Below are 15,781 nucleotides of genomic sequence, written 5' to 3' on the forward strand. Positions count from 1 at the left end.
AGGAGGCCTTCCAAGCCGGGAAGTTCGGCTGCACCGCTCCGGGCTCCGTCTGTGGGGACAGATGTCTCTGCTGGCTAAGTTACCCCCCCCCCCCCCCCCCCCCCCCAGCTGAAGATACCAACTCAGTTACACTTCAATTGGAGCAGGGAAGCACATTTTGAGAAAGAAAATATACGGATGAACAGCAGAGTGTCTAGTCAGGATTCGAAAGAAACCCCATTTTGACCGAAAGCCACCGGGCTTTTAACAAAAGCTTACAGAGCAAAAGGGCATGCCACCTCACACATGTGACGAAGGCTGCTATGAAAGACAGAATGAGAGAGAGAGAGAGAGAGAGAGAGAGAGAGAGGAATTGCCACCTGTGTTCACTGTTGGCGGAAGCCATTAAACACAGAATTACCATGTGATCCAGCAATTCCGCTCTTAACGGGGTCTCAACGAGAAATGTGTATACACCCATGTTCATAGCAGCTTTAGGAACATAAAGCTCCACCCGGAGCAGTGGCAGCCGGGTAGAAGCAACCCAAGTGCCTGATGCGGATGAACAAAGTGTGGTCCACCCACGTGGCGGAATATCGTTTCAGTCGTGAAAAGGGTGGCGATCCTGCCACCTGCCACAGCAGGGATGAACCCTGAAGATCTTATGCCGAGTGAGATAAACCAGACGCAAAAGGGCAAATACTGTGTGATTCCACTTCCGCGAGTGGTCACACGAGTGGTCAACTTCATAGAGAAGAACGTAGAATGGGGGTTGCGGGGGGTGGAGGGTGCTGGCGGAGAGGGGTGTGGGGGTTATTGCTTAATGGATGTGGGGTTTCAGTTTCCCAAGAGGAAAAAGGTCTGAAGAACTTTGGGTGATAGTCATGGGTCAGCGTAGGTCTGATTATAACAAATGGCACCACTGTGGTCTGGGACGTCAATAGTGGGGGAGTTTGTGTGTGTGGGGGGGGGGAGGGACTGGGGTGTATGGGAACTTTCCCTCTGTACTCCCTGATTAATTTTGCTGTGAACCTAAAACTGCTCTGAAAAATAAGTTTAGGAATTTATTTATTTTTATTTTATTTATTTATCTTAAGTTTATTTTATTTTTCAGAGAGACAGAGACAGCATGAGTGGGGGAACGGAAGAGGGGGAGAGAGAGAGAGACAGAGAGACAGAGAGAGACAGAGAGAATCCCCAGCAGGCTCCATGCCATCAGCACAGAGCCCAATGCGGGGCTCGAACTCACAAAACTGTGAGATCATGACCTGAGCTGAAACCAAGAGTCAGTCGCTTAATTGACTGAGCCACCCAGGTGTCCCTATTTTCATTTTATTTTATATATATATATATATTTTTTTTTTTTTTTAATGTTTATTTATTTTTGAGACAGAGAGAGACAGAGCATGAGCAGGGGAGGGGCAGAGAGAGAGGGAGACACAGAATCGGAAGCAGGCTCCAGGCTCTGAGCCATCAGCCCAGAGCCCGGCGCGGGGCTCGAACTCACGAACCGTGAGATCGTGACCTGAGCTGAAGTCGGACGCTCAACCGACTGAGCCACCCAGGCGCCCCTCATTTTATTTTTAGACAGAGGTGAGAGGGGCAGGTGGAGAGAAAAGAAATCTCCAGCAGACTCCATGCTCAGCTCAGAGCCCGACAAGGGGCTCGATCCCACGACCCTGGGATCATGACTTGAGCCAAAGTCAAGAGTCGGCCGCTCAACTGACTGAGCCGCCCAAGTTCCCCTAAGGTTAGGAACTTAAAAACCAAAGTTCTGGAGGTGAATGATGGTGCGGTTGCACACGATATAAATGGCCTTAACACTACTGAACTGTACGCTTAAAAGTGGCTAGGATAGTACATTTCGTATTACATTACCACAATTAAAAATAAAAATGAAAAATTGAAAAAGGCAGGGAGGGAGGGATGGGCTAGAAAAGAGATTGTCATTCAGGAACCTTAGAATGTTGCGTGTTTAAAAAATGTCATAAGTAGAAGTTCGTGTTTTTTGGATATATTTTGAAGCCCATTTTATATTAAAAAAAATAATTCAAAATAAAAAGTGCCCGGAACAGAATGCGAAGCTGGCAAAGACAAAGATCTCCAGGCAGGCAGGCAGGAAGCAGAGGGATAAACACATTGTGGCCTTGGGACCTTTCCTCCGAGGAAACTGATTGGGGGCGGGGAGCGGAAAGCCCAGAGGGAGAGGGGCGTGGCCCGGAGAAGGAACCCCGCCCCTCCTGGGAAGCCTGCGAGTCTCTGCTCCAAGGTCACCAGGGAAGGGAAGCGGCCCTTTTCCAGGTTGGAAAGTTGCACTGGAGGGACAGATGAGGAAAGCTGGTCCGTTCCTTCCCCCCAAGAGCCTTTGCGATGCCCCCCCCCCCCCCCCCATCCTTGAAACCGTTAAGTGGGAGCTAGAGAGGATGAAACACTTAGAAAAAGAATGCAGGAAACCTGTCAGAAGCAGGTTTCAGATTTGCTTTTCCCTGTGAGCAGCGGGCCAATCTGAGTGAGGTTCAGGGCCAGGGCTGGGTGCTTTGCACGGTCCCAAAGACAAAACCCGGAAGGATATTCCGTATCGGGGTGCTGGGGAATTGGGACAAGCCCAGCAGGCCTGAGATGTGTCCAAACGAGACAGGTCCCTTCAGAATAACGTCCGCGGGGAAAGCTTCCAACCACCTGGTGTCCGTCAGACGCTCCGCTGGCAAACATTCAGGATTGTGCAGCACAGTCCTCCTTTAAGAAGAGAGATAATTGACACGCAGATCGCATTGGTTTTAGGTGTACAACATAATGATGTGATACACGCATATATCGTGGAAGGATTCCACAAGAGGCTCACATAACACCCATCACCCCGCAAGGTTTTAAGTTTTTTCTGGTGATGAGATCGTTCCAAATCTACTCCCTTAGGAGCTCTCAAATATGTAACAGGGTATCGTTGACCACAGTTACTGTGCCCTGCGTTACACCCCCAGGACTTACCCTTCTTACAACTGGAAGTTTGTGCCTTTTGACCCCCTTCACCCAGTTGGCCCACCGCCCAAATGAATAGATGTATCTATTCATCTTTCGATGGACACTTAGGTCATTGCCCTGCCCTGACTATATAAATAATACTGCAACGAACTCGGGGATGCAGGTAAATTTTCGAGACAGTGATTCCAGCACATTCTTTTCGTGTCTTCACTGCTGGCAAATCTTTGCTCTTTCAGGGGTGGGTGGAGTTTTTGGAAACACCCACAAGCTGTTCACAGCTAACTGATGTGCAGGAAGAAAACCTAGCTGACCACGTCCCCCTCGTGGATCATATGCCGACTCCGCGGGCATCTTTAACAGGAGAAATCCAAAACGTATTCGAAGCAAGGCGTCCACGCAGCTGTCTTCCCAGTGATTATATGGAGAGGCTAACAGTACTTTGGCTATGAGCTGCGGACGATTTTTCAAACAGCTTTATCTTCTCATGGTTTGCTCTCACCAACCCCAAATAATTGTGGCTCGCGGCTTCAAACACCCGCAGACAGAGCTCCGTGAAGATCTGGGGGAAGATCATCAGTCATTGCTTGGCTGCTGCTTGAGTTTGAACAAGTTGTTGCTGACAGTGGCTGCCGCATAGACCTGGCTTCGGAGAAGGCTCTGGGACCCACCAGTGTTCCTTTCAACTTACTCCAAGACCGGTCGCTCTTTAGCTGGGGGTTGAAGTGTAGGTGCCGCGGAGCCTGAAATAACCCTTAAGTCAGCTCCCCGTGTCTGATGCCACAGACCAGAGCCCGGCACCCGACAGTCACGTCTCCCGGGGTCCACATGTATCTCAAGTTGCTTATATTCCATTTAGAGGCTTCTCCTTCCCCCCCCCCCCCCCCACCAGGTAACAATTTGAGTTTTGTCTTCCTTTGAGCATTTCCAGGACTGTGCTTTTGTGTTTGTTTCAAGGAAACAGGCGAATTTCAAGCTACATTGAGGAGAAAATGAGGCCATTTAGAGAAAGACGGTCACGTGCGGGAAGGGACAAGCGCCCCTTCGTGGAGAGGCTGATGCTCTCAAGCTCTCCCGTGAGCAGCTGCTGCTTCTCCTCTTGGCCAGAAGCAACACATACCTAGAAGCAAGGGGCCAGGCGGAGGGGACTTCCTGTGGGAAGAAAGCCCTGGTCTCGCTCCTGCTGGAGTCAGGCATTCTCCCTCCAAACAGGTGAAATTGAAATAAAAAGAAAATCACATATTTTTTTTTCAAATTTCTATCTGGGCAAAGACTTTTTGTGTTTTTTTTTTTTTAAGTTTTTATTTATTTTGAGAGAGAAAGCATGAGTGAGGGAGAGGCAGAGAGAGAGAGAGAGAATCCCAAGCAGGCTCTGCCCTGTCAGCACAGAGCCCAGTGCGGGGCTCGAACTCCCAGACCAAAGGGTGAGATCATGAGCTGAGCTGAAATCGAGAGCTGGATGCTTAACCGACTGAGCCACCCAGGCACCCGGGCAAAGGCTCTTTAAGCTTAGGTTGCACAGAAGAAAATACCAAAGGAAAGACAATATAAAACATTTTAATATCTTCATTATTTATTTTAATGTAAGGTATCGCGTGTATACAATGGCCAAGTAAAGGGGAGGGCAAAAAAACCCCAGTGAAATGTATTTTATTTGGCTTTCGATCTGCACCTTAAAAAAAAAACAAAAAAAAAAAAAATATATATATATATATATATATATATATATATATATATATATTTACTTAGATACCAGGGGTGTGGGTGGAGAGGAAAAGAGAGAGAGAGAGGGAGAGAGAGAATCCCAAATGGACTCCATGCTGTCAGCATGGCCTGAGCCAAGATCAAGAGTCGGATGCTCAACCGCATGGGCCACCCAGGTAGGTATCTCTCGATTTGAACTTTAAGTAGCACTTATTTTTCAGATGTTGGAGTGCTCATAACACTTGTAAATATATATTATATGTCTTCATATATAATACATATATTAAATTTTACATACAGTGAAATGCACGGCTATTAACTATACGGCTCGGTGAATCTGGGTGAGTGTGTAGACCCGTATAACCACTGCTCTGACAAAATGCAATTCTAGGGGCGCCTGGGTGGCTCAGTCGGTTAAGCGTCTGACTTCCGCTCAAGTCATGATCTCGCGGTTTCAAGCCCAGCGTCAGGCTCTGTGCTGACAGCTCAGAGCCTGGAGCCTGCGTTGGATTCTGTGTCCCCCCCTCTCTCTGCCCCTCCCTTGCTCGCGCTCTGTCTCTCTCTCTCTCTCTCTCAAAAATAAATAAATGTTTAACAAAATTTAAAAATTTTAAAATTTAAAAAAAAGAAAATGCAAGTCTAATACCCAGAAAATTCCTGAATGCCCCATTCAGTTAACCTTCACCCCCCCGCAGGAAATCACTATTCTGATTTGTCTGTAGATTGTTTTTACCCATTCCTAAACTTTACAGAAATGGGATTGTACAATACGTAGTCTTTTGTGTCTGGCTCCTTTCACTATATTTTTGAGATTTATTCGTGTTGTGGCACATGTATCACGATATTATTTTTTTTCGATTTTAGTTTTTTTAAGTAATCTCTACACCCAACGTGGGGCTCAAACTCACGACCTGAGATCAAGAGTCACCCTCGTTCCACCCACTGAACCAGCCGGCGCCCCTCACTGCGTTATTTTTATTGCTGAGTATTCCACAGCAAGTGATGTATCCATTCTGTTGATAGATTTCTTTTTTTTTTTTTAATTTTTTTTTTAACGTTTATTTATTTTTGGGACAGAGAGAGACAGAGCATGAACAGGGGAGGGGCAGAGAGAGAGGGAGACACAGAATCGGAAACAGGCTCCAGGCTCTGAGCCATCAGCCCAGAGCCCGACGCGGGGCTCGAACTCACACACCGCGATATCGTGACCTGAGCTGAAGTCGGACACTTAACCGACTGAGCCACCCAGGCGCCCCTGTTGATAGATTTCAAAGCCGGTTTCGGTTTTTGGCAATTATGGGTAAAACTGCTACAAATATTCTTGTTCAAGAGTTTTTCTGGACAGTATGTTTTACTTCTCTGGGATAAATATTTAGGAATAGAAGTACTGGGTCATGGGACAGATGGATGCGTGCACTTTCCAGGTTTTCATTTTACTCTCCTACCAGTACGAACATTCCAGTTGCTTGACATCCTCACCACATCTGCCCTTGTCGTTCTTTTTTGAGTCGTCCTTGAGGGGGACAAATGGTATGTCCTTGTGGTTTTCGCTTGCGTGCCCCTGGTGACTACCGATGTTGAAGATATTTCCGTGTCCCTTATTAGCCATTTACATATCTTCTTTTGTTAGGTATCTGCTCAAATCGTTTGTTTCTTTGTTATTTGTTTGTAGGAGTTCTTTATATATTCTGGATATAGGTCTTTTGTCAAACATGTGTGTTGTAAATATTTTTCCAACAATCTAACTTTTCAATAAGCAGAGATGTTGAATTTCAAAAATGTCCAATTTAATCAGCTTTTAATTTTATGTTTAATGTTTGTGTGTGTGTGTGTGTGTGTCCGCTCAGAGAAAACATTCTCTTTTCCAAGGTGATGAAAACAATGATTTAAATTTTTCTTACAAGGGGGCACCTGAGTGGCTCAGTCGGTGGGGCATCTGACTTCAGCTCAGGTCACGATCCCGCAGTCTGTGGGTTCGAGCCCCACGTCGGGCTCTGTGCTGACAGCTCGGAGCCTGGAGCTGCTTCGGATTCTGTGTTTCCCTCTCTCTCTGCCCCTCTCCCTGCTCGTGGTCTGCCTCCATCTCTCAAAAATGAATCAACATTAAAAATAAATAAATAAATTAATTAATTAATTTAAAAAGTTTTCCCAGAAGCTTTCTGGTGTTAGAGATAGGGGACGAGTTTTCATTTTTTTCCTGTACATTTATCCGATAGTTCCAGCACTGTTTGTTGAAAAGACTTTCCTTCCCCTATTGAATTGCCTTGGCATCTTCGTCAAAAATTAATTGATTATCTATGAGTGGACCCTATTCTGTTCCATCGATCCATTTGCCTATATGCCAACACCATCCTGTCCTGGTTACTATAGCTTTACAGGAGTCTTGAAATCAGGTTCTGTGAGTCCTCTGGTTCTATTTCAAGATTGTTTTGGCTACTCTAGGTTCTTTACATTTCTGGTGCGATTTTTCGATCAACCTATCGGTTTCCACCAAAAAAATTTAATTTAATTGAGACTGTGGTTGGTATGACATTGGATTTATACATCGATGTGGAGAGAATCGACCTCTTCCAGTCCATAAGCATGATACATTTCTCCGTGCATTTAGGTTTTCTTGAATTTTCTCCTGATTGTCATGTGGTTTACATGGTAGAGTTCTTGCTTGTATTTTGATACATTTTTTTCTGAAGTATTTTTTTTCTTGTTTTGGATACTATTAAAATGGGATTTTAGGGGCGCCTGGGTGGCTCAGTCCGTTGTATCTGACTCTTGGTTTCGGCTAGGACGTGATCTCACGGTATGTGAGTTTGAGTCCCACGTCAGGCTCTGTGCAGATGGCATGGAGACTGCTTGGGGATTCTCTGTCTCTCTCTGTCTCTGAAAAATAAATAAATAAATATGAAAAAAAAAAAGGATTTTAGGGGTGCCTGGGTGATTGGGTTGGTTAAGCATCTGACTCTTGATCTCAGCTCAGGTCTTGATCTAAGGGTCCTGAGTTCAGGCACCACGTTGGGCTCTGCCCTGGGTGTGGAGCCTACTTTAAAAAAAAGGCGGGGGGGATTTCAATTTTTTCATTTTTAGTTGCTTGCTGTAAGTATATAGAAATACACTTAATTTTTGTATGTTGGCTTTGTATGCTATGATTTTACTAAACTTGCTTAGTAGTTCTAGTGGTTATTTTGTAAATGCCTTATAGATGGTTATGTCAGATGTAAATACGATTTTTCTCCTTTCTTTTCTTTAAAAAAAATTTTTTTACATATTTAGTTTTTTTTTATCATTTTATTTATTTTTGAGAGAGGGAGAGACAGAGCATGAATGGGGGAGGGTCAGAGAGAGGGAGACACAGAATCTGAAACAGGCTCCAGGCTCTGAGCTGTCAGCACAGAGCCCGACGCGGGGCTCGAACTCATGGACCGAGAGATCGTGACCTGAGCCAAAGTGAGACACTCAACTGACTGAGCCACCCAGGTGCCCCTTTCTCCTTCCTTTCTAAATTTTTTTTTTTTCAACTTTTTTAAAATTTATTTTTGGTACAGAGAGAGACAGAGCATGAACGGGGGAGGGGCAGAGAGAGGGAGACACAGAATCGGAAACAGGCTCCAGGCTCTGAGCCATCAGCCCAGAGCCTGATGCGGGGCTCGAACTCACGGACCGCGAGATCGTGACCTGGCTGAAGTTGGACGCTTAACCGACTGCGCCACCCAGGCGCCCCTTTTTTCTTTTTTTTTTTTTTTTTTTTTTTTTTTTTTTTAATTTTTTTTAAATTTATTTTTGGTACAGAGAGAGACAGAGCATGAACGGGGGAGCGGCAGAGAGAGGGAGACACAGAATCGGAAACAGGCTCCAGGCTCCGAGCCATCAGCCCAGAGCCTGACGTCTCCTTCCTTTCTAATTGTGATGCCTTTTATTTATTTTTCTTTGCCTGTTTGCAATCATTGGGAGGTCCAGCATAAGGCTGAACAGGATTGAGAACAGACATTCCTGCCCTTTTACCCCAGTCTTAAGGGAAAACATTCAGTATTTCTCCTTTCTGTATATTAGCTATAGGTTTTTCATAGATAGTGTTGATCAGAATGAGGAAGTTGTCTTGTATTCCTGGTTTTGTGAGACTTTCATGACGAACGAGTGTTGAATTATTCAAATGCTTTTTCTACATTTACTGAGATGGTCATATGGTTTTTCTGCTTTATTCTGTTCATACAGTGAATTACGATTGATTTTCCCAAATGATAACAACCTTGCACCCATAGGATGAATCCCATTTAGAATAGAGTGTTACTTTTTTTTATACATTGCGGATTCAATTTGTTAATATTTTGTTATAGACGTATGTATCCATGTTCTTGAGGGACCTTGATCTGTAATTTTCTTCTGGCATCTCTGTCATACTTTGCTTTCAGGATTGTTGCTGGCATCAGAAACTACTCCTTCCTCCTCTGTTTTCCGAAAGGGTTTGCATAAGATTGGCCTTAGTATTTTTTCCTTAAATGTTGGATGGAACTTACCGAGGAAGCCATCTGGCCCTGGGGTTGTGTTTGTGGGAAGGTTTTTAAATTGGGAATTCAGCATCTGTAATAGATAATATGTGTAAAAAGTGCTGCTTTTAGTAAAATTCAAGAGGTAACAGAGACACGGATGGAAGAACTCTCAAGATAAAAAGAGCCAAGTCTTGGCTTGTCTGGCCGGCTCACTCAGTAGAGCACGTGACTCTTGGTCTTGGGGTCATGAGTTCGAGCCCCACGTTGGGGGTAGAGATTGTTTAAAGAAATAAACTTAAAAAAAAAAGTTGGGGCACCTGGGAGGCTCAGTCGGTTGAGCGTCCGACTCTGGGTTTCGGCTCAGGTCGTGATCTCATGGTTTGTGAATTTGAGCCCTGCATCGGGCTCTGTGCTGACGGCATGGAGCCTGCTTGACATTCTCTCTCTCTCTCTCTCTCTCTCTCTCTCTCTGTGCCCTTCCCCCTCTCACTCTTTTGTCTCTCTCTCTCTCAAAAATAAATAAGGTTAAAAAAAAGAAAAAAAAAGAGCCAAGACTTGATGATTTGGGAAACTCTCAAGCCACCTAGACTACAAAACACGCGAAAATTAGGAGATTTGCTCGCTGCCCAGAAAGCGGAGTCTGGAGGGGGGGCCATGGGTGTGGCTTCACAGCTGGTGTTGGAGAGACGAGGGATGTGACTCATGATCCAGTCAGCCGCTGGAGCAGGGGCCAAGAACAGAGGCAGGAGAACTCAGGGAAGCTCTGGGGGGAAGCCCTCGTCCAATGGCGCGCACCCTGGGGACGTGCACGGGGCCTCTGAGAATGCTACACCAGCCGAAGCCTGCCAGCCCAGGCTAAAAGGGACAGAGAATGGAGTGCAAGAAGGCTATCAGACTCCCCAAATTCTACAGGCAGGAAGCAGGCTGATAAATCTTCTCAGCTGCCAGCATGCTCCCCTTCGAGAAAAAGGAAGATGACCCGGAGTGGGTGGGTCGAGCCATAAAGGATCCTTCCTGGGCCTTACGTCCTAACGGAGTTTGCCCTGTTGGATTTCAACATCTCTTGGCACTGGTGACTCCCTTCTTCCTTCCCACCTCTCCCGTTTGGAATAGGAATGTCTACGCCTCTCATCCTGTGTCTGTCCCACCACTGTGTTTTGGCAACAGATAACTTGTTTTCCAGTTTTACCCATCCACAGATGGAGAGGAACTTTGTTCCCGGATGGACCGTTCCCTGGAGCCTCGCCCCTACCTGATTAAGATGATATACGTGATGAGGGGCGCCTGGGGGGCTCCGCCAGTGAAGTGTCCGACTCAGTTTTGGCTCAGGTCATGGGCTCACGGTTCATGGTTTCGAGCCCTGCTTTGGGCTCTGCACTGACAGTGAGGAGTGAGGCTGGGATTCTTTCTCCCTCGCTCTCTTCCCCTGCCCTGCTAGCACTCCCTCTCTCTCTCAAAAACAAATAAACAAACTTAAAAAGAAAAGTTAAAAGAAAAGATCTAGGTGATGAGATTCGGCACTTTTGAACGGATGATATTTACACAAGATTTGGGGCTTGAGTAGACGCTGCCATGGGTTGAGAGTTGGGGGGGGTGGTGATTGTTAGGATGGGGTGAGCGTGTTGCACATGGGACGGACGTGAAGCTTTGAGGGCTGAGGGTTGGCCCGTGGTGGACTGAACAATGGCCCTGCAGATACCGGGTCCCGATCCCTGGAACCTGAGTATTCATTTAGGTGGCTTTAAAGAAAACCCCAGTCCTCCTCCAAGCGCCGGGCTTGGGGCTGACCAGCTATAGATGGGAGCTCCCTACAACCCCCTCGTGGGGTTCAACCGATTTCTTGGAGCGGCTCACAGAACTCAGGAAAGCGGGTTACTTCCTGTTTACCGGTTTCTGACAGAAGGGTGTGGTCAAGAACGCAGATGAACAGCCAGACAGAAAAGATGTGCAAGGTAGGGGATATGGGCACTCCCTCCACACCTCCACGTGTTCGCCCACCCAGAAGCTCTCCTCATCCCATACTTGCGGGGTTTTGCCAGTCTTCACCACGGAGGCGTGATGGGCCATTAGCTCCATTTCTAGCCCCTCTCCCTTCTCTGGAGAATGAGGACAGGGGCTGAAAATGGAATTCATAGTTGGTCATGCCCCCATGGTGAAGCCTCCGTAAAAAAATCCCAATAGAGCTTTGAGGTTGGCGAGCCCATCCACTTTCTGGGAGGGCGACTCACCCCAGCCTCACGAGGACAGAAGATCCTGCGTCTGGGACCGTCTGGGCCTCGCTCTATGTATCTCATCATCTGCCTGTTCATCTGTACCCTTTTATCCCATCTTTTAATAAACTGGTGAACGTGTTTCCCTGAACTCTGTGAGCTGTTCTGGCAAATAAGGAAATCCAAAGGGAGGGAGATCATGGGAACCTTCTATTTATAGCCAAGTCGAGCGGAAGTTGTGGGTCACCCGGGGACCTACTGCCAGTGATTGGCCTCTGAAGTGGGGGACGGTGTCGGGGGACGGAGCGAAGGGCTTGGGACCTGTGGGGCCCGACGCGATCTCTGGGTAGGCAGCGTCAGAACTGAGTTGAAGTGTGGGACACGCAGCTGGTGTTGCCCAGATTCGTTTGGTGTGGGGAAGTCTCCCACCTAGGTGGTGTCACAAGAGCCGTGAGGGTGGTATGGGCGAGCAAAGGACACACACACAGGAACAGTGTGCGTTGTTTAAACCTTTATTCTTGCTGCTCTGTGTGCTCGGGGGCGGGGGGGGGTGGTCCATCCCATCAGTTCTTGAGGGAGGTCTGGTAAGCTCTCCAGCCATCCTCGTGGTTCCTATTTCTCCCTTTACTTCTCGGGTTTTCTTTCAAGTGCTTGGAAACTCTGGTGCCAGAAAAATACATGGCCCCACTCTTGATTCCTGCTCGGGTCTTGATCTCACGGTTCATGGGTTCGATCCCCATATCAGGCTCGGCCCTATCCGTGCAGAGCCTGCTTAGGATTCTCTCTCTCTCTCTCTCTCTCTCTCTCTCTCTCTTTCTCTCTGCCCCTCCCCTGCACGCATACTCTCTCTCTCTTTCAAAATAAATAAATAAACTTAAAAAAAAATACACAGGATGGCGATGTCTTCCTGATGAACTGTCTCTTTCATCGTCATGAAATTGTCCTTTATCAGTTTGGGGGGCAACCACGGATTTGAAGGGAATTTCCACGTGGATTTGGGGGGCTCACTCCTCGTGGCTCCTCCCTCCAGTGTCTCGTACCTGACTGTACCTTTAGGAGAAGGCTGAATGTGGCTGAGTCTGCCTTTCTGCCTGACTTTTAGTCACCGGGGGCTGTCAGGGACTGGTGATGCCTCCAGGGGAAAAACACAGAACACGGGATCCCATAGTGCAGTTCCCTTCCGTCAAATACCTCCGGCTTCTGCCTCCTTCCAGTTGCTCTTCAGTAATTGAACATGATACATTTCTAAAATATTTTGTCTAGGGTTTACCACTGTTGTCCGTTCTACTCTGTCATTATCATGCCCAGAAATCCCCTGAAGAGTCCAAAACAAACAAACAAAAAAACCCCCAAAAAACCAAAACAAACAAACAAAAACCACACCACACACACCAAATACAATGCAAAGAGCTGCCATGGAAAGTGGGGAAGAAAGAAACAAAGCTGCTGGCCTGTGACCCACTCCTCCTCTGATTCTGGAGGGACGCGCCCTGGGAAAGAAAGAAGGCTGGTGACCTGGTCTCATCTCTTCGTAAGTACACGGCTAAGTAGGTATTTGCTGGGAGCGGAGTGCTGAGTGATGAAGTTCTTTCCGCTTGCTGTTAAGCAATTCTATAGACTTAGGACTGGAGAAGGTCACATTAGTCATGCAACTATCTGGAGATGTCTCACAACCTGAATGCTCCCCTTGCTGTGTGAGGTGCCCCGAAGACCTCATTGGAGACCTCATCTATCACTCTGAGCCAGAGAGCACATGTCCGGGCAGGAAGGATGGACCTGGGGGCCAACAAGGCTTCCAGCTTTAAAAACTTCTACCACATTCTAGGGGCGCCTGGGTGGCGCAGTCGGTTAAGCGTCCGACTTCAGCCAGGTCACGATCTCGCGGTCCGTGAGTTCGAGCCCCGCGTCGGGCTCTGGGCTGATGGCTCGGAGCCTGGAGCCTGTTTCCGATTCTGTGTCTCCCTCTCTCTCTGCCCCTCCCCAGTTCATGCTCTGTCTCTCTCTGTCCCAAAAATAAATAAAAAACGTTGAAAAAAAAAATTAAAAAAAAAAAAAAACTTCTACCACATTCTCAATGAAAGCAAATGGCGGGGTGCCTGGGTGGCTCAGTCAGTTGAACATCCTACTCTTGGTTTCAGCTCAGGTCACGAGCCCAGGGTCATGGGATTGAACCCCGAGTCGGGTTTCACGTTAAGCGTGGAGTCTGCTCGATTCTCTCTCTCTCCCTCTGCCCCTCTTCCCTGCTCTCTCTCTCTAAAAGAAAAAGAAAAGAACATTGCAAAAGAAATACAAGAAAAAGACGGAAAAATGTTTTCTGCGACGGATGCAATTTTTATAACAAGAAAAATAACCGCTTATATAATTACCCACCACAAAACCCATAAATGAATAGAAAAGTTTACAAAGAAAAATATCGCATGGAACCGGAAGACGCTAAATGTCAAAGGCACCGATCAGGTCAGGCTAGGTTACGTGGCTGTGACAAATGGCTCCGGGTCTCAGGGGCATACAACAACACAGGTGTATTTATTGCTCGAAGGACGCGGACTTCATATTCGAGCCGTGGACCCAGCCCAGTGGAACAACTTCCATCTGGAACACAGCTGATTTCCTGGTGGAAGGACGAGAGAACAGGACGAAACATAGCCAGCGAGTTAGCGTTTCTGCCTGGACGTATCACGTAGCGCTTCCGTTGACATTGGTCAGGGGCACACCGCCGGTCCTGCTCAATGGGCGGAAAAGTATGGCACCCCGGAAGTGAGTGGTACAGCATATTTGTGAACAGTAATACAGGGTGTCATTTCAATGTCCTTTCAATTTCAACGTAAACAAAATCAAACCCCCACCCCAAAGGGAGGAGAGAGAGAGGTAGAGGCAGGAGGCCAGGTCAGATTTGCTACAAGTCACTTGTGCTCTGGCCACTGTTACCCTATTTCTTTTTTTTTTTTAACGTTTATTTTTGAGAGAGAGAGAGAGAGAGAGAGCGGGAGACAGAGCGTGAGTGGGGGAGGGGCAGAGAGAGAGGGAGACACAGATCCAAAGCAGGCTCCAGGCTCCGAGCTGTCAGCACAGAGCCCCACGAGGGGCTCAAACTCATGAACCGTGAGATCAGGACCTGAGCCGAAGTCAGAGGCTTAACTGATTGTGACTGCGCCACCCAGGCGCCCCACCCTATTTCCCTTTTAATCCTCTCCACCGTCTTCCGCAGATAACATTACGCCCTTCCCGCCCTGGGTCATGCAGTTATAAGTGGGACAGATGGGTTTTAAACCCAAGTGCACCTGGTTCTCAAGCTCATGTGGTTTCTACAACCCCTCATGGTCTCCCAGTGTTAAAAGGATACACAGGGGCGCCCTGGTGGCTCAGTTGGTTAGGTGTCTGACTCTCCATTTAAGCTCAGGTCGTGATCTCCTGGTTGGTGGGATCAATCCCCGCATCAGGCTCTGCACTGATGGCAGGGAGGCTGCTTGGGATTCTCTCTCTCCCTCTCTCTCTGCCCCCTCCCCTGCTTGTGTGCTCTCTCTCTCTCAAACTAAATAAATACACATTTTTTAAAAAATAAAAAATTAAAGAACACACAACGTCCTGAACACCAAAGCCCGAGGCAGAGGCCCTGCCTTCCCAAAGGACAGCAGGTTCGGGAAGGCATTTCTTGATCCCTCTCAAACCAGCATGTGAAAAGCAGCTGACAGTGATGACCTTAAAGGAGAACCACGGAGGGAATTAATTCGTCAAGGGTCACTTGGCTGGTGCGTTGACACGGAAACTTCTAGCGGGGGAGAGAGGCCTGTGTCAGGCCAGGCAGACCCGAGTTCCACACTTAGTGCTGTCGCTCTTCATCTACGCGCATCTGAGAAGCAGCTTTGCGTCTGTGAACCTCCGTTTCCCCGAGAGCAAGAGCCCTGCGCGGCCCCTCACAGGGCCACTCCAACAATTAAGACAAATAAAATGTATAGTGCATACAATTGGCACCCAGCCAGCGATCATTCCCAATCCCTCCCTTTCTTGCCTTAAAGAAGCTGATCGCATGGCAAGAATCCAAGAAAGAACCAGTCCCAGGTCTGGAGATGATGTTCTGGGAGAGCGGGAGAGACAAGTGAGCGGGCCCTTGTACTAGCTTGCAGTGAACGCTTTACAAGGGCAGTTGAGGGGAGCTGGTGGCATGGGGAACGGGGCTGGAGAGGTCTGCTGAATTACGCAAGCACCGATCAGCTGCGTGTGAGGGAATCCCCAAACAACAATGACCTAGGGGCGCCTGGATGGCTCAGTTGGTTAAGCGTCTAACTCTTGGTTTGGGCTCCGGTCATGGTCTCACAGTTTTGTGGGTTCGAGCCCCGCGCTGGGCTCTGCGATGGCAGTGCAGAGCTTGCTTGGGATTCTCTCCCTCTCCCTCTCTCTCTCTGCCCCTCCCCCACTCACGCTGCCTCTGTC

This window comes from Panthera uncia, chromosome F1 (genome assembly GCF_023721935.1).
Source record: "Panthera uncia isolate 11264 chromosome F1, Puncia_PCG_1.0, whole genome shotgun sequence".
Classification (NCBI taxonomy): Eukaryota; Metazoa; Chordata; class Mammalia; order Carnivora; family Felidae; genus Panthera; species Panthera uncia.